Source organism: Rhinopithecus roxellana, chromosome 8 (genome assembly GCF_007565055.1).
Source record: "Rhinopithecus roxellana isolate Shanxi Qingling chromosome 8, ASM756505v1, whole genome shotgun sequence".
Lineage (NCBI taxonomy): Eukaryota > Metazoa > Chordata > Mammalia > Primates > Cercopithecidae > Rhinopithecus > Rhinopithecus roxellana.
Genome location: NC_044556.1, coordinates 91,022,320 through 91,045,336, shown reverse-complemented (window position 1 = coordinate 91,045,336; position 23,017 = coordinate 91,022,320). Strand labels below are relative to the sequence as shown.

The 23,017-nt window shown below is 38.9% G+C and overlaps 1 protein-coding gene across 4 annotated transcripts in view; it reads right to left on the bottom strand.

Annotated features, from left to right (window-relative positions):
- Positions 1-23,017, bottom strand: part of ZNF678 (zinc finger protein 678) — a 109,895-nt gene that overhangs the window by 60,139 nt on the left and 26,739 nt on the right. The window contains exons 2-3 of one of the 4 annotated variants that reach the window (XM_030937233.1): positions 22,043-22,154; positions 15,730-15,822 (exon numbers count right to left, since the gene is read on the bottom strand). The exons of the other annotated variants lie outside the window; for them this stretch is intronic. The gene's annotated coding sequence lies outside the window, so the exon portion shown is untranslated. The remainder of the gene's footprint in view (positions 1-15,729; positions 15,823-22,042; positions 22,155-23,017) is intronic. 4 annotated transcript variants of the gene reach the window in all.

The window sequence follows — 23,017 nt, the reverse complement described above, 5'->3', positions numbered from 1 at the left end:
TAAAAAATAAGGAATATCAAACACAATTAAAGTCCAAATTCAACAGCATACAATAAAGGTTTTTTTCCAAAATCTAGTTTTCTCTTGAATTCCTGAAATTAATATTCTTTTGAAAACATCTACTGTATTTAGTCATAATTAACTAAGATATGACTGAAATTAAAGAATAAAATCCTCCTACCACTTCATTGAGAAAATCCTGCCTCATCCTATCCACTCACCAAAGTCTTGAGCTCTCACTGTCAATGAAGCTGAGACACAGACACTCACCCAGCAGAGTCTTGGAAGTGAGTCTGTGCATGTGAGATAAGCTACCTAAAACGTAATTATAAGGAAAGGATGCCATCAGTCCACCTCCTTTCAGGCCTATAAGTGTCATGTCACCTATAGAGGCAGGATAATCCTAGCCCTAGGAGTGGGCCTAGCTGGGTTGCAACTTGTTCCACATATGAGTTCATTTTTCTGCCACCTTGTCCTGTGTGGTTTGTACGGTGTCAGTCCTTGACAACAAAACAGATGTCTTTTAGTAGCTCAGCCTTCAAAATCATAAGACACCATGCCAGATTTGTTTGGCAAGGATGTGCTCTCTCATCACTTCTGTTCAACATAGTATTGGAAGTCTGGGCCAGGGCAATCAGGCAAGAGGAAGAAATAAAGGGTAATCAAATAGGAAGAGAGGAAGTAAAATTGTCTTTGCAGATGACATGATCCTACATTGAGAAAACCCCATTGTCTCAGCCCAAAAGCTTCTTAAGCTGATAAGCAACTTCAGCAAAATCTCAGGATATAAAATCAATATGCAAAAATTGCTAGGATTCCTATACATTAACAACATGCAAGCCAAGAGTCAAATCATGAATGAACTACTATTCACAATCACTACAAAGAGAATAAAACACTTAGGAATACAGCTAACAAGAGAAGTGAAGGACCTCTTCTTTTTTTTTTTTTTTTTTTTTTTTTTTTTTTTTTTTTTTTTTTTTTTGAGACGGAGTCTTGCTCTGCCACCCAGGCTGGAGTGCAGTGGCCGGCTCTCAGCTCACTGCAAGCTCCGCCTCCCGGGTTCATGCCATTTTCCTGTCTCAGCCTCCCGAGTAGCTGGGACTACAGGCGCCCGCCTCGTCGCCCGGCTAGTTTTTTGTATTTTTTTTTAGTAGAGACGGGGTTTCACCATATTAGCCAGGATGGTCTCGATCTCCTGACCTCATGATCCGCCCGTCTCGGCCTCCCAAAGTGCTGGGATTACAGGCTTGAGCCACCGCGCCTGGCCAGGACCTCTTCAAGGAGAACTATAAATAATTGCTCAGAGAAATCAGAAAGGACACAAACAAATGGAGAAACATTCCATGCTCATGGATAGGAAGAATCAGTATTGAGAAAATGGCCATACTGCCCAAAGTAATTTATAAAAGAATTCAATGCTATTCCCACTAAATTATCACTGACATTCTTCACAGAATTAGAAAAAACTACTTTAAAATACACATGGAACAAAAAAAAGCCCAAACAGCCAACGTAATCCTAAGCAAAAAGAACAAAGCTGGAGGCATCATACTACCTGATTTCAAACCATACTACAAGGCTACAGTAATCAAAACAGCATGGTACTGGCACAGAGAGAGACACATAGACCAATGGCACAGAATAGAGAACACAGAAATAAGACTGCACACCTACAGCTAAGAGAGAAGAGCACCCCTCATATTGTCTTATGCCCAATTTCGGCCTCCAAAGAAAGAAGTAAAAACTAAAAGGCAGAAATGAAATCCACAAGCAGACAGCCTGGTGCCACCCTCTGGGCCTGGTAGTTAAAGATCAACCCCTGACCTAACCAGTTATATTATCTATAGAATCCAGACATTGTATGTAAGAGCATTGTAAAAATCCCTGTCCTGTTCTGTTTCATTCTGAATACCAGTGTGTGCAGCCCGCAGTCACGTACCCCCTGCTTGCTCAATCGATCACGACCCTCTCATGTGGACCCCCTTATAGTTGTAAGCCCTTAAAAAGGACAGGAATTGCTCACTCGGGGAGCTCCGCTCTTGAGACAGGAGTCTTGCCGATGCTCCCAGTCGAATAAACCTCTTCCTTCTTTAACTTGGTGTCTGAGGAGTTTTGTCTGCGGCTCATCCTGCTACATTTCTTGGTTCCCTGACTGGGAAGTGAGGTGACTAACAGATGGTTGCCGCAGCTCCTTAGGCAGCTTAAGCCTGCCCTGTGGAACATCCCTGTGGGGGACTCTCACCAGCCTGAGCAACGCAGATCCTGAGAGCACTCCCAGGTAGGCATTTGTCCCAGTGGGATGCCTTGCCAGAGCAGTGTGTGGCATGCCCCCTGGAGGATCAATGCAGAGGTTGAACACTAGGAAAGAACCAGTACTTGGAGTCTGGACATCTGAAACTTGGTAAGACTAGTCTTGAGAACATGCCCACTCCATTTGAGTGGAAGTGTGGCCTCATCACCCACAACATGCCTTTGTTGGCACTTTGGTTTGGTTTTGGTTTTGGTTTTGACTTGGTTTGAATTACCTGACAGGACTGGTTTTAGGAACTTGCCTACTCCATTTGAGTGGAAGTGGCCTGATCACCCACAGTGCACCTGTACCGGCACTTTGGTTTTTGTTTTTGACTTGACTTGGATTGCTTGATACTTTGGTTTTGGTTTGGACCTGGCTTAGATTTCTTGATATTCTGATTTTGGTTTTGATTCTGGTTTGGCGTAAACTGTAAAAGTGTGTGTGTGCCCTTTTTACCCGTTCTTTATTTTGTGGTGTGTGTGTGGTGTAAGCGTGGTGTTTTGTCTCAAAGAAGCATGGGTCAGGCACAAGTAAGTCAACTCTACTAGGAACTATGTTGAAAAATTTCAAAACAGGATTTAAAGGAGACTATGGAGTACTATGACACCAGGAAAACATAAAACTGTGTGTAAAACTGTGTGTAATGGGCCAGCATTAGAGGTGGATTGGCCATCAGAAGGAAGCCTAGACAAGTCCCTTGTTTCAAAGGTATGGCACAAGGTGGTAACCTGTAAAGCCAGAGCACCCAGACCAGTTCTCATACATAGACACTTGGTTACAGCTGGTTTTAGATCTCTCCACACTGGTTGAGAGAACTGCAACATAAGCAAGGCAGAGAGAGAAAGAGAGAGAAGAGAGAGAGGAAGAGACAGAGGCAAAAGGAAAGTCAAAGACAGAGAAACAAAGTCAAAGAAAGAGAGAGAGATATATACAAGTAAAGAAAAAAAAAACAGTGTAACCTATTCCTTTTTAAAAGCTAAGGTAAATTTGAAACCTGTAATTGATAATTGAAGGTATTCTCCATATCCCTATAACACTCCAATACCGCTTCATTGTCAGTGTAAACAAGGGCATATCCCAAAAGCACTGAGGGCTTCCTATCAAAAATCCTTAACCCAGTAACCTGTGGATGGCCCAAAAGCATTCAATCTGTAGCGGCAACTGATTCGCTAACAGAAAAAAGTAAAAAATAACTTTTAGAGGCAACCTCATTGTGAGCACACCTCACTAGTTCAGAAGTACCCTAAGGAAAAAAAGGGGCGGGGGCAGAATTTATGTAAAAAGAGTATTATATGGTAAACTCTTGTCCTGAAATAAATTAACTGATTGTTTAAAGAAAGAAATATTTGTAATAAGTCAGAAAGTTGAGGCATGTCGAAGAATTGTCTGTAAAAGTTGTGAAAGAGAAAAATGTTATTAAAAAAACAGTTTATGTGCAAGGTGTATAAGGAAAGTAAAATATACCTTTGGTAAAAGAATTATAAGGAGGAATAACAATATAAATTTTTACCTACATTAAAAGGTTAAAAATATGTATATTTTGTTTTAAAGGTTTAATCAAGTTTTAAAATGTTAATTGGAAAGGAAATTCTGTGTGTAAACATTGGCTAAAGTTAAAGAGGTAACAACCAGTTTTTCTGTAAACTGGACATTAAAATAAAAGCATAGTAGGTTTTTCTTAAAGCACCAACCTGCTCTTTAGCAAAAATTATAAAAGGTTAAAAAGAGTCTATAAAATCTTACCTTATGGTCGCTCAAACATTAAAAATTGGATAAATATGTCTATAAGGTTTATTAAAATTAGGTTTAACATTAATAATACACTAATATAAAGGTAAAATTTAGCTTATCTGGTACAAAAATCACACAAAAAGCATTATTAAATGTAGAATGGTATTTGGCTTTCTTTGGTTTAAAAACTAATAAAAACAGGTGCTAAAGGAAATTTCTCAGTAAAAAGGCACTAAGGACTATAAAGTCCACAGCTAAGGTCTCCACATTTAAAACAAAAGGTCTATTTCTTGAAAATTATATACTTGGTTTATCTTCCACTTTCCTTTCCCTCAAACACTAAAAGTCTTTTAGTACATGTATCACCCCTAGAATTTCTGGTAAACCAGCACCAGCGGGAAGATCACATTCTCATCAAAGCGTGGAAAGAAGAAAAACTCGAGCCAGCCTGGGAAGGACCCTACCTTGTGCTGCTAACCACCAAGACTGCTGTTCATACAGCAAAAAAAAAAAAAAAAAAAAAAAAAAAAAGAAAGGGATGGACTAATCACACCCGAGTCAAGAAGACACCACCCCTTCCAGAGTCGTGGACCATAGTCCCAGGTGAAAACCCTACCAAACTAAAGCTAAGAAAACTTTAACTCTTTTCATCTATTCTATTACTCTTTCTTCTTTCCTTGTTCTATTGCTGACCATCTAGTTATTAGCATAACCAAGTCAATTTCACCTCAAACTATTGCATTTCATGCTTGCCTTGTTATATCCTGTGGAGACTTGCCAAGTCAAAGACAGCTTTCTACTTCAGAAAAGTACTTCTGTCCCTCAGACTGGGCATTAGTAAACTAGGACCATTTAATCCGAGGAGATTTCGATAAAGACCCTAGTGCCAACCAGAAGTCTTGCCCCCAGTGTAGAGCTTTCATGCCATAGTTGGTCCAACGTTCTGTGGAGCACTAAAGAGCAAGGATGGACTGTCCCAACCAGTTTTTGTAATTTCCTAAAATCATACATTCATATTACTAGAGGATCATAGAAGTTAAATACTTAAACTTTAACAATAAAGACAGGATATCAAGATGCAAATGCCTGGTTAAAATGGATCAAATATTCCATCTGCAAATTAAACAAAAGCAATTGTTATGCTTGTGCACATGGCAGGCCAGAGGCCCAAATTGCCCCCTCCCACTAAGGTGGTTCTCCAGTCGACCAGGCGTAGGCTGCATGGTAGCTCTTTTCCAGGATTCTACAGCCTGGAGTAATAAGTCATGCCAAGCTCTCTCTGCTATATCCCAAAGTCTGGCACTCTGCGGGTCAGCCCCTGAGGGCCATCCAGCTTCTGTCTCCCAACACTAAGTTCACTTTGTGTCTCTCACTACAAGGAGAAAACTTAGCATTTCTTGAAGACCTGAAAGGGATGTGATGAGCTTAAGAATTTTCAAGAGCTTATCAATCAATCAGCCCTTGTTCATCCCCGGGCAGATGTGTGGTGGTATTGTGGTGAACCTGTACTGGGCACTCTGCCAAATAACTGGAGTGGCACTTGTGCTTTAGTCCATTTGGCTATCCCTTTCACCCTGGCATTTCATCAACCAGAAAAAAAAAAAAAAAAAAAGACATCGTAAAGCAAGAGAAGTCCCTTATGGGTCTTTCAACTCTCACATCTATTTAGATGCAATTGGAGCCCCGCAAAGAATACTGGATCAATTTAAAGTTTGAAATCAAATAGTTACAGGATTTAAGTCAATATTTTAGTGGGTGACAGTTAATAAAAATGCAGACTAGATAAACTACACTTATTACAACCAACAGCAACAAGTTTTTCATGAGTTTAAAGAAAAACTCATGTCGGCCCCAGCCCTGGGTCTACCTGACCTGACAAAACCCTTTACACCCATGTGTCAGAAAAAGAAAAATGGCAGTTGAAGTTTTAACCCAGACTGTAGGGCCCTGGCCAAGGCCAGTGGCCTATCTCTCAAAACAACTAGATGGGGTTTCCAAAGGCTGGCCCCCATATCTAAGGGCCCTGGCAGCAATGGCCCTGTTAGCACAAGAAGCAGATAAGCTAACTCTTGGGCAAAACCTAAACATAAAATTCCCCCATGCTGTGGTGACTTTAATACCAAAGGACATCATTAGCTAACGAATGCTAGACTAACTAGATACCAAAGCTTGATCTGTGAAAATCCCTGCATAATCACTGAAGTTTAAAATACCCTAAACCCCACCACCTTGCTCCTGGTATCAGAGAGCCCAGTTGAACATAACTATGTAGAGGTATTGGACTCAGTTTATTCTAGTGGGCCCAACCTCTGAGACCATCCTTAAACATCAGTAGACTGGGAGCTGTACATGGATGGGAGCAGCTTCGCCAATCCCTGCAAAGTGACTCTGAAGAAGATGACAAGCCTTGCTCCAGTCACACACGGAAGCTGACTGGTCCATGCATGACTGAAGCATGAGGAAACTCATCGTGGGACTCATTTTCCTTAAAATTTGGACTTGTACAGTAAGGACTTCAACTGCTCTTCCTCAGACTGAAGGCTGTTCCCAGTGTTTATATCAAGTCACTGAGGTAGGACAAAAGGTTGCTACAGTCCTATTATTTTATGGTTACTATAAGTATACTGGAACTCTAAAAAGAACTTGCTTGTATAATGTTATTCTATGCAAGGTATGTAGCCCAGGAAATGACCAACCTGATGTGTATTATGACCCATCTGAGCCTCCCAAGACCACAGTTTTTAAAATAAGATTAAGAACTGAAGACTGGTGGGGGCTCATAAACGATATGAGAAAAGTGTTAGCCAAAAAAGAAAAAAAAGAAGTGCCCAAACAAGTCACCTTAAAATTTGATGCCTGTGCTGTCATTAATAATGATAAGTTAAAAATAGGATGTGGTTCTCTTAATTAGGAAAGAGGTTATATGGCAGAAAATAAGTACATTTATCATGAATTAGGACTGTGTGAAAATATAGATAATGGTCTTGTGTCATTTAGGCTACTTAAATTTTAAAAAATGAAAAAATCCTGTCTACCTTCAGCAAGGGAAAAGTGGCCCTTCCTGTACCACTGGTCCTGTACCCTTAGAACTAGTAATAATCAACCCCCTTAATCCTCGCTAGAAAAAAGGAGAACGTGTAACCCTAAAAATTGATGGAGCTGGACTGGATCTTCAAGTGAATATCGTGGTTTGAGAAAAAGTTTATAAACGGTCTCCCGAGCCAGTATTGCAAACCTTCTATGATAGACTAAATGTGCCAGTACCAGAAATTCCAAGAAAAAACAAGAAATTTGTTTTTGCAATTAGCCAAGCATGTAGCCCAGTCTCTCAATGTCACTTCATGTTATGTACGTGGAGGAACTGTAATAGGAGATCAGTGGCCATAGGAAGCCTGAGAGTTAGTACCTACAGACCCAGTTCCTGATGAATTCCTGGCCCAAAAGAATCACCCTGATCACTTCTAGGTCCTAAAAGCCTCAATCATTAGACAATACTCTATAGTAAGAATGGGGAAGGACTTCACCCTTCCTGTAGGAAGACTACATGGTGGAGTTCAAACGACACAGAGAAAAATCCATTCAGTAAATTTCCAAACTTGCAGACCGTTTAGGGCCACCCAGAATCCCACTGGGACTGGATGGCCTCCACAGGGCTATACTGGATATGTGGACATAGAGCCTACACTAAGCTGCCCGACCAGTGGACAGGCAATTGTATTACTGGCACGATTAAACCATCTTTCTTCCTACTGCCCACAAAAACAGGTGAACTCCTGGGCTTCCCTGTCTATGCTTCCCCCAAAAAGCAAAGCATAGCCATAGATAATTAAAAAGATGATAAACGGCCTCCTGAAAAAATTATACAATACTATGGGCCTACCACTTGGGCACAAGACGGGTCGTGGGGATACCGGACCCCCATTTACATGCTCAACCGAATCATATGGTTGCAAGCTGTCTTGGAGATCATCACTAATAAAACTGGTAAAACCCTGACTGTTCTGGCCTGGCAAGAAACTCAGATGAGAAATGCTATCTATCAAAATAAATTGACTCTCGACTACTTGCTAGCAGTTGAAAGAAAAGTCTATAGAAAATTTAACCTTACGAATTGCTGCCTGCAGACAGATGATCCAGGGCAAGTAGTCGAAGATATAAAGACATGATGAAACTGGCACATGTGCCTATACAAGTGTGGCAAGGATTTGACCCTGAGGCCATGTTTAAAAATGGTTTCCAGTGCTAGGAGGATTTAAAACTCTTGTAAATAAAATTATAGTAGTAATAGGAACCTGCTTACTGATCCCTTATTTACTACCTGTACTCAATCAAATAGTAAAATGTTTCATCGCTACTCTAGTTCACCAGAATGCTTCAGCACAAGTGTACTACATAAATTACTATCGATCTGTCATGCAGGAAGACATAGGCAGTCAAAATGAAGGTGAGAACTCCCACTAATAAAATGAGTGAGAGTCTCAAAGTGGGGAATAAGGGAGACCACCCCTCATATTGTCTTATGCCCAATTTCTGCCTCCAAAGAAAGAAGAAGTAAAAACTAAAAGGCAGAAATGAAATCCACAGGTAGACAGCCTGGCGCCACGCTCTGGGCCTGGTAAAGATTGACCCCTGACCTAACCGGTTATGTTATCTATAGATTCCAGACATTGTATGGAAGAGCACTGTAAAAATCCCTGTCCTGTTCTGTTTCGTTCTGATTACTGGTGCATGCAGCCCCCAGTCATGTACCCCCTGCTTGCTCAATCAATCACAATCCTCTCACACGGACCCCCTTAAAGGGACAGGAATTGCTCACTTGGGGAGCTCAGCTCTTGAGACAGGAGTCTTGCTGATGCTCCTGGCCGAATAAACCTCTTCCTTCTTTAACTTGGTGTCTGAGGAGTTTTGTCTGTGGCTTGTCCTGCTACACAGCCATTTGATCCTTGACAAACCTAACAAAATCAAGCAATGGGGAAAGGATTCCCTCTTTAATAAATAGGGCTAAGACAACTGGCTAGCCATATGCAGAAAGTTGAAACTGGATCCCTTCCTTAGACCATATACAAAAATTAACTCAAGATGGATTAAAGACTTAAATGTAAAATCCAGAACTATAAAAACCCTAGAAGAAAATCTAGGTAGTATCATTCAGGACACAGGCACAGGTAAAGTTTTCATGATGAAAATGCTAAAAGCAATTGCAACAAAAGCAAAAATTGGCAAATGGGATCTAATTAAACTAAACAGCTTCTGCAAAGCAAAAGAAATGATCATCAGAGTGAACAGACAACCTACAGAATGGGAGAAAATTTTTGAAATCTATCCATCTGACAAAGGTCCAATATTCAGAGTCTACAAGGAACTTGAACAAATCTACAAGAAAAAAACAACCCTATTAAAAAGTGGCCAAAGGACGTGAACAGACACTTCTCAAAAGAAGACATACATGCAGCCAAGAAACATATGAAAAAAAAAAGCTTAGCATCACTGATCACTAGAAAATTGCAAATCAAAACCACAGTGAGATACCATCTCATGCCAATCAGAATGGCCATTAAAAAGTCAAAAAACAGTCTGGGGCAGTGGCTTACACCTGTAATCCTAGCACTTTGGGAGGCTGAGGCAGGTGGATCACTTGACGCCAGGAGTTCAAGACCAACCTTGCCAACAACAGTGAAACCCTGTCTTTATTAAAAAATAGAAAAAAATAGCTGGGCATGGTGGTGCATGACACCATGTAATCCCAGCTACTCAAGAGGTTGAGGCATGAGAATCACCCGAACACAGGATGTGGAGGTTGCATTGAGCTGACATCATGCCACTATATTCCAGCCTGGGTGACAGAGTGAGACTGTATCCACCCCCTCTGTCAAAAAAAAAAAAAAAAAAAAAAAAAAAGTAAAAAAACAACAGATGCTGGTGAGGTTGTGTAGAAAAAGCACTTGTACACTGTTGGTGGGAGTGTAATTAGTTTAACCATTGTGGAAAACAGTGTGGTAATTCCTCAAAGACCCAAGGGCAGAAATACCATTTGACTCAATAATTCCACTACCAGATACACACCCAAAAGAATATAAATCATTCTTTTATAAAGATACATGCAAATGTATGTTCATTGTAGCACTATTTACAATAGCAAATTCATAGAATCAACTTAAATGCCCATCAGTGATAGACTGGATAAAGAAAATATGTTATATATACACCCCATGGAATACTATGCAGCCATAAAAAGGAATGAGATCATGTCCTTTGCAGGGACACGGATGGAGTTGGAAATCATTATTCTAGCAAACTAATGTAGAAACAGAAAACCAAACACTGCAATTTCTCACTTATAAGGGGGAGTTAACTGATGAGAAAACATAAACATGTTGGGGGAACAACACGTACTGGGCACCTGTTGGGGTGTTGGGGGGAGGGAGAACATCAGAAAGAATAGCTAATGGATGCTGGGCTTAATACCTAGGTAACAGGATGATCTGTACAGTAAACCACTATGGCACATATCTATGTAACAAACCCACACATCCTGTACATGTACCCCCGAATTTTTTTTAAAATCTTGAAAAAAAAAAAAAAGGAAAGGGTGAATTTCAGGGTTTCCACAGTGGCTAAAATGTAGAGATGTTCCAGGTAAGAAGGCACGGAGTAGAAGCTCCAAATTTTACCCATAACCTGCCCTAACATCTTTGGCTGCATTGTGCACTTTGTAAATGCAGTGATGATACACAAAATTTCAGGAGTCTGCAGCAGTTTGAAGGCATAAGAACTGACAGGCTACTGCTTCATGCAGGAAATACAAGACAAAATGGATTTAAATGTCTCAAAGTTTTCTTGAAACACCAAAAGTTGAAACTTTTGGTTCTAGACAAGATGGGATAAGCAAACTCTATTCTATTCTCAAAAATTATAGCAACGGGCTTGTAAAAACTTATAAAGCATCAGTCTAAAGACTCTGAAAGGTACAGAAAAGAAGGCAGACTAACTTGGAACAACAGGAGTGGTTTAACGGCTACTGCCCTGGGTATGTCTTTTGTTTTGTTTTGTTTTGCCTCCTATATATCCTGGTTCAATAGTGGAGAACACAGTAATCTGGAAAAGGCAACTGAAAAATAATGAAAAAAAAAATTCTAACATGCTCTCTCTAGCCAAAGAAGTATGGGATAAAGATGGCCTATGCAGAAAGTGATTACTGGATGACACTTCTTCATATTCTGGCAAACATCACACACAAGTAAGACATAACACTTCTCTTCCCACAGTGCTAGTGTTACAAAAACTAGGAGCAGAACTCTTTCATCCTCACCCTGTAATATTGAGGCCTAGCTTCTCCCAACCCAAACTGAATGCACTGTCAAGGCAAATACTGAACAGGGCTCTGTCTTCCATTCTCATCCTGCCATTTAGGTGCAGCCTATCACCCCATCCCCATGGGCTTTGCATTCAGGAAGACCGTAAGTGGAGCTCTCCCTTACATTCCTGCCCCACAGTAATTAGGGAATGCTTTGTTTCACCTACCTACTGATCACCTTGATGAGGGAAAAATTGCCTGTTAGGGTTAAGAATATGACCAAACACATGACGCCTGGCACTAATAAAACTGACTTTAGCTTATTAACTACATATTCTCACATGCCAAGGAAGAAACACCTTGTATACCACACAGAACCGCAGAGGAAATAGTGCTTGCAAGCAGAGTTTAAATGTTGGTGATAATAAGAGATCCTGAAAGTTTTGTTTCTAAATTTCTGCATTACCTTTTTCTTTTGTGTTTACTTTTTAGCAGACTCTTAATTACTTATTTTTAAGTTTATCAGTTCTTTTATATGCTTGCTCAAGTGTTCTGTTAAAGCCCTCTATTAAATTTATTTCAGTTAGTATACATTTGTTCTAGAATTTCTATTTGGTTGACTTTTTTAAAATCCCTATTTGTTTAGTGATATATTCTATTTGGCGGGACATTGTTTTACTCATTTGTTTTACTTTTTATTCATTTTTCTTTTGGCTTTTAAAATGTGCTTATAAAAGTTGATTTAAAGGCTTAGTTTAATAAATATTATGTCTGTGCTTCCTAAGAGTTTCTGTTAATTCATTAGTATTTTCCTGTGAATAATATTTTGTTGTTCATTTGAATGACTATGTTTTTATTTGTTTATTTATTTTTTAGAGATGGGATCTTCCTATGTTGCCCAGTCTGCAGTACAGTGGTTATTCACAGACTCAGTCATAGGGCACTGAAATGCCTAGGCTTAAACAATTCTTCCATCTCAGCCTCCTAAGTATCTGGCACCTGTAGTGCACATCATCTCACCCGGCTCATCATTTTTTATTGTTGAAAAGTGGACATGTTGAATACTATACTGTAGTAAATCTGGAAATCAAATTCTCCTCCCTCCCTAGGCTTTGTGACTGTTTGCTGTGAGTTGTCGTTACTCATTCAGTGATCATTTCAGTTTATTTTTAAAGCTCTGTTCTTCATCATAAGTGGTCACTGATATCTATGTTTCATTAGTTGTTGGCTCTTGATTTGAGAGAGGATTTTTCAAATGTCTAGAGAATATACATTCTTTTTTTTCTTTTGAGACTAAGTCTCCCTGTCACCAGACTGGAGTGCAGTGGTATGATCTCAGCTCACTGCAACCACCACCTCCCAGGTTCAAGCAATTCTCTTGCTTCAGCCTCCTGAGTAGCTGGGACTAAAGGCGTGTGCCACCACATTCAGCTAATTTTGAATTTTTGGTAGAGATGGGGTTTCAACATGTTGGCCAGGATGGTCTCGATCTCTTGACCTCGTGATCTGCCCACCTCGGCTTCCCAAAGTGCTGGCCAAGATACCATCGTGCCTGGCCAGGATCTTTGAGCATTTTGTTTTCTATTTCTAAGCTTTTTTGTTTAATGTATACTTTCTTAGTTTGCTTGATTTCTCCACAAAATTAATTGACATATTCACTTATTAGCCATTTAAGGTTCATAAATATGTATTACTTTAATTCATTTTTTTCTACTTATTTGGGACTAAATTTACCCAATGATACCTTATGTTTTCAGCTGTGCTAGCTTTGGCACCTGCAATAGTTTTGCTCCACTGACCATGCATATTCAAATTGGATGTCCATGAGCCCATGTTTAACATAACAGATCTAGATAGAAAACGATAAACTGGCCATTTCCTTTTCATGGATGCAGGCTGTATCCTTTTCTCATCTTCTACTACTCTACAGTCTTAAATCACATTTTCAAGTAAAACATAATAGAAAAAATTTGTGTCTTATCAAGCAAGTAATTCAAATTCTAGGTTCTAGTTTCAAGTCTCTCTCAGAGTGACTCCTGTTCTGTTATTGCTTTTGTCAGACTTCTGTACCTTCCTCTAGGCCAATCTATAAACTTTCTTGTAAAATTCAGTTGTAGCAAATTACCTTGCAAAGTCAGTTTAGCAAGAACACGTCATCCTTGATATCTGATCAGCCTCAATGTTTCATAAGGTTTCTCACTGTCCGCCATCCCACAAGGTTGATCACCCTGACTGTCCCCAGCAAGAACTGGTTTGGTCACTTTAACCAGAATACCCCTCATCCTTGTTTCCTCTTAGTAAGTTTCCATCCATCAACCCTTAGCCTGCTCCTTGGCTATAAGTTCTTACTTACCCATACTGTATTTAGAGTTGAGCTCAATCTTTCTCCCCAACTACAAAATCTTACTGCAGTGGTATCTATACCCATCTTATTATTCCGACTAAAGTGTTTCTTATTATGCTTTAACCAGTATCATGGAATATTTTTTAACATGTTTGACATGTAATTTGTAAATAGTGTTCCTCACACATGGACAGCCAAAAGTGATCAGCCTTAGCTGGAGATAGAGCAAGGTAAATATCTAGCTGTGTTTTGTTCAGAATTCTCAGCTGTTAGCTCATCTCAGTTAATAGTCATATTTGTTTATTTGTGCATATTTTAAATATTGATGGCTTGAGTGGAGAGTGGATAAATAGTTAGTTTAAGGAAGTTCTTGCATCACTAAGGTAGCCATTGATTTTCCTATTTGAGCCTTGAATATTTCCATGCCTGAGAACAGGTACCTGGAAATCATGCATTCATTCAACAGTGAGCTGGTCTTTAGGTCTTGTGACAAATGAACAAATGATTCAATATAAAATATCCTGCACCAATGGTAGTATAAAGCTCTGCGACAAAATGTTAATTCAATTGGTGAGGACTTCCCCAACCATGTACATTTTAAAGGTCTTCAGAACTGGTTCTAGACTTGCCCCTAGAAGGTAATCTCCATGACCTTGGAAAATTCTACCTGATAAGAAAGCGTGTCTTAGTTCACTTGAGGTCTTGGGTAAAAACATGTATATGATTGTAACCATGTAAGTGATATAGTGAATATCTTGTTTTTGTATGCCTGGGTCTCTGGGCCATGCTGTATTAGTATGAACCCTACAGTAGAAACGGCAATTGAGTAGCTAGAGCCAGTCATGCGCCCACTGCATGCCTATACAATTGAACCCCAATAAAATACTTTGGACACCAAGACTCTGGTTGGTTTCTCTACCTGGCAAAACTTTGCACATGTCACATTAAGACTGGGAAAATTATGTACTGCTTGTGTGATTCCACTGTGACAGGGCAACTGGAGGTGTGCACTTGGTCTCCTTTGAAAGCTTTCCTACCTCCTACTTTCTTTCCTAAATATAATCTGTATCTTTTCTATTTAATAAATTGTAGCCATAAATGTAACACTTAGTTTCTAAGTGTTTTTAGTTTTTCTAGTGAGTAATCAATTCTGACAGCGGTCAAGGAACTCTTGACAAAGTTAAATCAGAAGTGGAATTGCCTGTAATCCCAGCTACTCAGGAGGCTGAGGTATAAGAATTGCTTGAACCTGGGAGGTGGACATTGCAGGGAGCCGTGATTATGCCACTGCACTCCAGCCTGGGCGACAAGGCAAGACTCCGTCACAAGAAAAAAAAAGAAAAAAGAAAAAAAAGAAATTTTCTAAAATGGACTTACTGAATTGTTGCAAAGTTATCATTATAGAAGAGGAAGAATTAACAGTAGGGGTTCATAAATATAATATTTGTTGCCTGGATGTCTACTGAATCACACATGAAATAAGACAGCAGGTGTGCTGTGAACAGTTATTAGATGTAAAGGTTACCAATAGAACTTAGAAATAATAGACCCAACTTTAAGGAGTCAGACCAATGGATACATAATATGTAAAATAAATAAAAACAAGTGTTTAAAAATCTTAACAGGGAGGCCATTATAATGGCAGTCCCTGTGCTTTAGGTTTCTAAGAAAGCCAGAATGCAATATAAACAGAACAAACAAAACTAGAGACTTTACCTATCAGAAATTGCCAATTAACCTTCAACTAAAACATAATTCTTTTAAAAACTATGTTTGCAAAATATATATGACCAACTTATTAATGACAAAGTTGACAGTGCAGTAAGTAAATAATGTCTTACACTGGCACTAGTGGTGCCAAGCCTATTAGACATTCACAGACACACAGACAGAAAAGATCTTGATTCTTATCTCAGGCTACACACATAAATTGATTATAGATTATTGTAGCTCTGAATGCAAAAGTTAAAATTTTAAAGCTCTTAGAAGAAAACAGAGATATATGTATTATAATTCGCAAAACTTTAAAAAATTGAAACCAGGACCAGGTGTGGTGGCTCATACCTATAATGTAAGAACTTTGGGAGGATTAGGCAGAAGAATCACTTGAGGTAAGGAGTTCAAAACCAGCCTGGACAACATAGTGAGAACTCGTCTCTACAAAAAAAAAAAAAAAAAAAAATTAGCTGGGCAGGTGGCATGCCCCTGTGGTCCTAGCTGCCTAGGAAACTGAGATGGAAGGATTGCTTATGTCCAGAAGTTTGAGGACATAGTCAGCTATGACAATGTCAATGCACTTCACCAGGGGTGACAGAGTAAAACCCTATCTCATACATACATATATACATACATAATAACAAATTAACAAAAATAACCAGAAAGTCATAAAAAAGAAAAATTGATGTGTGACTACATTCAATTTAAGAAATTATTATTATCAAAATTAAGAAAATAAAAAACTAGAGTGGGAGAAGATATTCGTGTGTGTATGTGTCTATATATACACATATGTGTGTGTATACATGTGTGTATATATACACACATATGTGTATATATACGTATATATGTGTATACATATATACGTATATATACACATATATATATATCTGACAATATACTTGTATCCAGAATGTAATAAGAAATAGACAATGCAATATAACGATGCAAAAGTCTTAAACTGATACTTGAAAAAAATTACCTTCAGATGGGCACTAAACATATAAAATGGCTTCAACTTTATTAGTTATCAAGGAAATGCAAATTATATCTCAATGCAGTTCAGTTACATAGCCACCAAAATAACTAAAATGGAAAAAGAAAATATAACAAATGTTTGCCAAGATGCAGAACAAACGAAACTCTCATGCACTGCTGGTGGAAATGTAAATTGTAAGGACCACATTAGAAAACCATTTGGCAGTATATACTAAAGCTGAACATATGCATAACCTATAATCTAGCACTTTTTCTAGGTTTCTAGCATACAGAAATGTGACTATCTTGGCACCAAAGACATGTACTAAAAAGTTCAAAGCAAGAGTTTTCGTAATAGTCCCAAACTAGACAAAATCGAAATTTTATCAACAATACAAGTTGATTTTATACAATGGAATACAATACAGCAATAATTATAGATGGATTAGATTATGGATGAAAAAGAAGCAACGCCACTAAGAATGTTGAGCGACAAAGCCAATCATACAGTATATATTTTATGACCATAAAGTTCATAAATAGACAAAACTACTTAACGGTTTTAGAAATCAGGGTAATGTTTGCACTTGGTGGATAGGCAGAAACTACAAGAGGGCATCTGGATTTCTAGTAATCCATGTTTCCTTTAATTTTTCCTTTCTTTTTTACCTTCCTTCCTTCTTCCTTCCTTTTTTTTATGCTCTCCTTCTTGAACTAAGGGCTAGTTATGTAGGTATGTTGCAGAATTTTGTAACATTTAACAAGCTATATACTTATAACTTATGTATATTTGTATATATATATAATATACTTCAATATAATTTCAATGACAAGGCCTAATACTTTTCTTGGCAATTGACAGCATACAAATTATAAATAAACCTCTATAAGGATTTTATATTTCTAAGAAACCATACTACATTTTCTATTTTTTCCTCCTTTTCTTCCTGCTTATTAAACCTTTCTACTTTCAGTATTCATATTGAAGACTTTGAAAATTATCCAATGAAAATTGCACATGACCTTTACATAGAAGTCCATACTCTAAATGTATCACTCTTACAATATTAATTTATCAATTTTCTGTGGTAAATTTTTTTTTTTTTGAGAGGGAATTTTGTTCTTGAGGCTGGAGTGCAAAGGCACGATGTCAGCTCACCACCACATCCGCCTCCCGGGTTCAAGCAATTCTCCTGCCTCAGCCTCCCAAGTAGCTGGGATTACAGACATGCACCACCACGAATGGCTAATTTTGTATTTTTAGTAGAGACGAGGTTTCTCCACATTGGTCAGGCTGGTCTAGAACTCCTGACCTCAGATGATTCGCCTGTCTCGGCCTCCCAAAGTGCTGAGATTACAGGCATGAGCTACTGCACCAGGCCTTTTGTGGTAATTTTTGGCCTAAATAGACTTAGAAGTTAGATAAATTATAATATACTTTCATTCCTCATAAAAGAATGATGCTATTGTTCTTGACAGAAAGACTAGAGACTCAAGGAAGCCCTTAGTTTCATAAAGGCATCAAAAGTAATGATAACAAAAATTCATTGTTTATCAGGACAGTAACAGCTTTTCCAGAAATATGGATGTAATTTCTGTCAAAAATATTTAGGTTTGAATAACTTCAATTTAATAGCATTTGCTTTAGTATTAAAGGTGAAAGTATAACTAATGAAAGTCAATTTTGCTTTATTTTAAAAAGCAGGAGGGGAGGGCAAGATAGCCAACTAGATGCAGTGAGGTAGAACAGCTCTTACCGCGGGACTGAGATGACAGGTATGCTTTTAACAGATCTTCAGAGGAAAGGCACTGACAGTGGACAGAGGGAAGACACAGAAGCTGGTCTGATGCAGCAGAAAGATGGAAACAATGCATGGGGCTACTGTATACTGGGACTCATTTTTGGACCACAACAGCTCCAGAAGAACGAGTTGAACTGTCAAGAAGCAACCCACTCTCGCCATAGGCCTCTGGAACCTTCAGCAGGAAGAGACCCGTTGACCACCAGAGACACTTTGAGTTAGCAGGGAGAGCTTCTGTCCCTTAGAACTGCAACCCCTACTTGGTAGAGATAGCAAGCCAGCTGATGTAGAGCTCAAAGGGTTTGATAAAGAAGTACCTATAGCGAGGTGTGGACTTGGCCAACCATCCCCATAGGCTCAATTTGCTCCGAGACTTTAGCAGCCCAGAGGAACTGTCAGATCTGATCTCCACAGGGCTGTCTTGCCTATCAGATGGCACTGGTCTGACCTAAGCATCCCTTGGTCTGCTGGCCTATCCTGGGGCCCAAGCCTGGCCATGTCTGCTTACAGGGCAGTCTTGGGTGTCCTCGGGGCCCACACTGTAGCTTTTGCACTGATGCACTATGCCTGACTGGTGAAGAGTTCCAACGAGATGATCGCTATGACCACATACAAGCCTGTCTGCTCCCTCCCCATACTGCAGCTTCCCCCAGGGCCATGGTAACTTCCCACATTGCTTTGCTGGTGCATGTCTATATGGGCAGCTTTTACTTTCACTGTCCACCAGCACAGGAGCATAATTCACTCTCCCGCACCCCCCCACCAACCACCACTGCAGATTCAGCCTTGGCAGGCACAGAACCAGCAAGCCCTACCCATACTAGCACCCCACCCTTGCACTAACACTGCACAGAGAACAGTGGGTCCTTCCCTGAGCAATCACTCCTGCTTGTAAGGCACAGATTAGGCACCCAGACCTGCACCACTAGCATTCTGGCCCTAGGCCAACACCACCTCCAACACAACGGCACACACACTCTGCAACAGGGGTTCCCGCCACTCATAACCCCCTGCTGTACTGCCTTCACCACTCCAGTGAATGCCTGTAGCAGGGCAAGCACTCCAACACCCACTAGCACTCTGCTGCAGCTGCTGCACCTCACCCACCACCATACACACAGTGCAGTGGATTCTAAACCTCCAGGAGCCAGAAAACAAACGAGGTTCAATACAAGTCTCCCAGAGAGCACAAAGTCCAAGATTTGGGAACTGAGTGCTGGCTCTCAAAATCTTCCAGAAACAAAACCAGTTGGCTGAAAACACATTTTACCACAATCAAATTCTCAAGGCAATCAAATACAATAAAAGAAGAAGAAAAATGCACATCCAAAGGTCAGTTACCTCAAAGATTTAAGGTAAATAAACCAACAAAGATGAGAAAGAATCAGTGCAAGAATGCTGAATGCCCAAAAAGCTAGAGTGCTTTCTTTCCTCCAAACGGCTGTGTCACCTCTCCAGGAAGGGTTCTGAACCAAGCTGAGATTGCTGAAATGACAGAAATAGGATTTAGAATATGGGTGCAAATGAAGATCATCTGAGCTACGGGCATACATTGAAACCTAATGCAAGAAAGCTAAAAATCATGACAAAACAATGCAGCAGCTGAAAGACAAAATAGCCAGTATATAAAAGAACATAACTGATGTGATAGAACTAAAAAACCCATTCCAAGAATTTTGTAATGGAATGAAAAGTATTAATAGCAGAATACACCAAATGGAGAAAAGAATCTCAGTGCTTAAAGACTGACTTTCTAAAATAAGACAATCAGACAAGAACAGTGAAAAAAAAAAAAAAAAAAAAAGAGTTAAAAGGAACAAATAAAACATCCAAGAAATATAATGTAAAGAGAATGAATCTAATTGTCATTGGTGTCCCTGAAGGAAATGGGGAGAATGGAAGCAAGTTGGAAAACATATTTCAGGTTGTCATCCATGAGAACTTTCCCAACCTAGCTAGAGAAGCCAACATTCATATTCAAAAAATGCAGAAAGCATCAGTAAAACACATCAAAACAAAATCATCTTCAAGACACATAATCATCAGATTCTCTGAGGTTGAAATAAAAGTAAAAATGTTAAAGATAGCTAGATAGAAAGGTCAGGTAACCTACAAACGGAAGCCCATCAGACTAAAAGTGGACCTCTCAACAGAAACCTTAAAAGCTGGAAGAGATTGGGTACCAATATTTGACATTCTTAAAGAAAAGAAATTTGAACCCGCAATTTCATATTTGGCCAAACTAAGATTCATAAGCAAATAAGAAATAAGATCCCTTTAAGACAAGCAAATGCTGAGGTAATTTATTACCAACAGATCTGCCTTACAAAAACTCCTGAAAAAAGTGCTTAATATGCAGAGAAAAGACTGTTACCAGCCACTACAAAAACACACTGAAGTACACAGACCAATGACACTATAAAGCAACCACATAAACAAGTCTGCAAAATAAACAGCTACCATCATGATGGCATGATCAAAACCATACATTTTAATACTAATCTTAAATGGAAATGGACTAAATGCCCCAATAAAAAGACACAGAATGGCAAGATGGATAAAGAACCAAGACCCACTGGTATTCTGTCTTCAAGAGACCCATCTCACGCACAATGACACATGTATGCTAAAAATAAAGGGATGGAGGAAAATCTATGAAGCAAATAACAGAAAAAAAGCAAGGATTGCAATCCTAGTTTCTGACAAAACAGATTTTAAACCAACAAAGATCAAAAAAGAAAAATAAGGGCATTACATAATAGTAAAAGATTCAATTCAATAAGAATATATAACTATCCTAAATATACATGCACTCAGCACAGAAGCACACAGATTCATAAAGCAAGTTCTTAGAGACCTTTAAAGAAATTTAGACTCCTGCACAGTAATAGTAGGGGGCTTTAATACCCCACTGACAATATTAGATCATTGAGACAGAAAATGAACAAAGATATCCAGGACTTGAACTCAGTACTGGATCACATGGACCTGATTATAGATATCCACAGAACTGTACACTCAAAACCAACAAAATACATATTCTTCTCATAGCCACATGGCACATACTGTAAAATCAATCAGATAATCAGAAGAAAGACACACCTTAGGAAATGCAAAACGACTGAAATCGTAACAATCTTTCAAATCACGACACAATCAAACTAAAAATCAAGACAAAGAAATTCACTCAAAACCACATAATTACATGGAAATTTAATAATCTGCTTCTGAATGACTTTTGGGCAAATAATAAAATTAAGGTGGAAATCAGGAAGTTCTTTGAAACTAACAAGAATACAGATACAACATACCAGAATTTCTAAGATACAGCTAAGGCAGTGCTAAGATGGAAAATTATAACACTAAATGCCAACATCAAAAAGTTAGAAAGATCTCAAATTAACAACCTAACATCACAACTAAAATGACTGGAGAACCAAGTGCAAATCCCAAAGCCAGCAGAAGGCAAGAAATAACCAAAATCAGAGCTGAACTGAAGAAATCTGAGACATGAAAAACCATTCAAAAGATCAGCAAATCCTGGAGGTGTTTTCTTTTTAATTAATAAAGGAGACCATGAGCTAGCCTAATAAAGTAAAAAAGAGAGAAGATTCAAATAAATACAACAGGAACTGACAAGAGGGATATTACCACTGATGCCACAGAAATACAACCATTAGAAAATATTATGTATGCCTCTATGCACATAAACTAAAAAATCTAGGGAAAATGGATAAATTCCTGGACACATACACCCTCCCCAGACTGAACTAGGAATAAATTCAAACCCTGAAGAGACAAATACTGAGCTCTGAAATTAAGTAATATCTTCCCAACCAAACAGCAGCACAGGACAAGGCAAATTAACAGCTGAATTCTACCAGATGTACAAAGAACAGCTGGTTCAATTCCTGTTGAAACTCTTCCAAAAACTTGAGAAGGGACTGCTCCCTAACACATTCTCTAAAGCCAGGATCATCCTGATACCAAAACCTGGTAGAAGCAGACAAAAGAAGAAAACTTCAGGCTGATCTTTTTGATGAACATCAATGCAAAAACCTCAGCCTCAACAAAATACTGACAAACTGAATCCAGTAGCACATCAAAAAGCTTATCCACCATGATCAAGTAGGCTTTATCCCCAGGAGGCAAGTTTAGTTCAACATACGGAAATCAATAAATGTGATCTATCACATAAATAGAACTATAGACAAAAACAACATGATTATCTCAACAGATGCAGAAAAGGACTTCAATAAAATTCAACAATCCTTCATGATTAAAACTCTCAATAAACTAGATATTGAAAGAACATACCTCAAAATAATAAGAGCCAAATACAACAAACCCACAGCCAATATCATACTGAATGGCCAAAAGCTTGAAGCATTCCCCTTGAAAACGGACACCAGACAAGGATGACTTATCTCACCCCTCCTATTCAACATAGTAATGGAAGTCCTGGCCAGGGCAATCAGGCAAGAAAAAAAATAATGGGCATGCAAATAGGAAGACAGGAAGTCAAACTATACCCGTTTGTAGATGACATGATCTTACACTTAAATCCCACAGTATCACCCCAAAATCTCCTTATGCTGACAACTTTAGTAAAGTCTCAGGATACAAAATCAACATGTGAATATAACTAACACTGCTATATACCAACAACAGCCAAGCCGAGAGCCAAATAAAGAACACAATCCCACTCACAACTGCCACAAAAAAAGAATAACATTCCTAGAAATACACCTAACTAGGAAGGTGAAAGATCTCTACAAGGAGAACTATAAAATGCTGCTCAAAAAATTCGACAACACAAACAAATGGAAAAACATTCCATGCTTAAGATAGAAAAA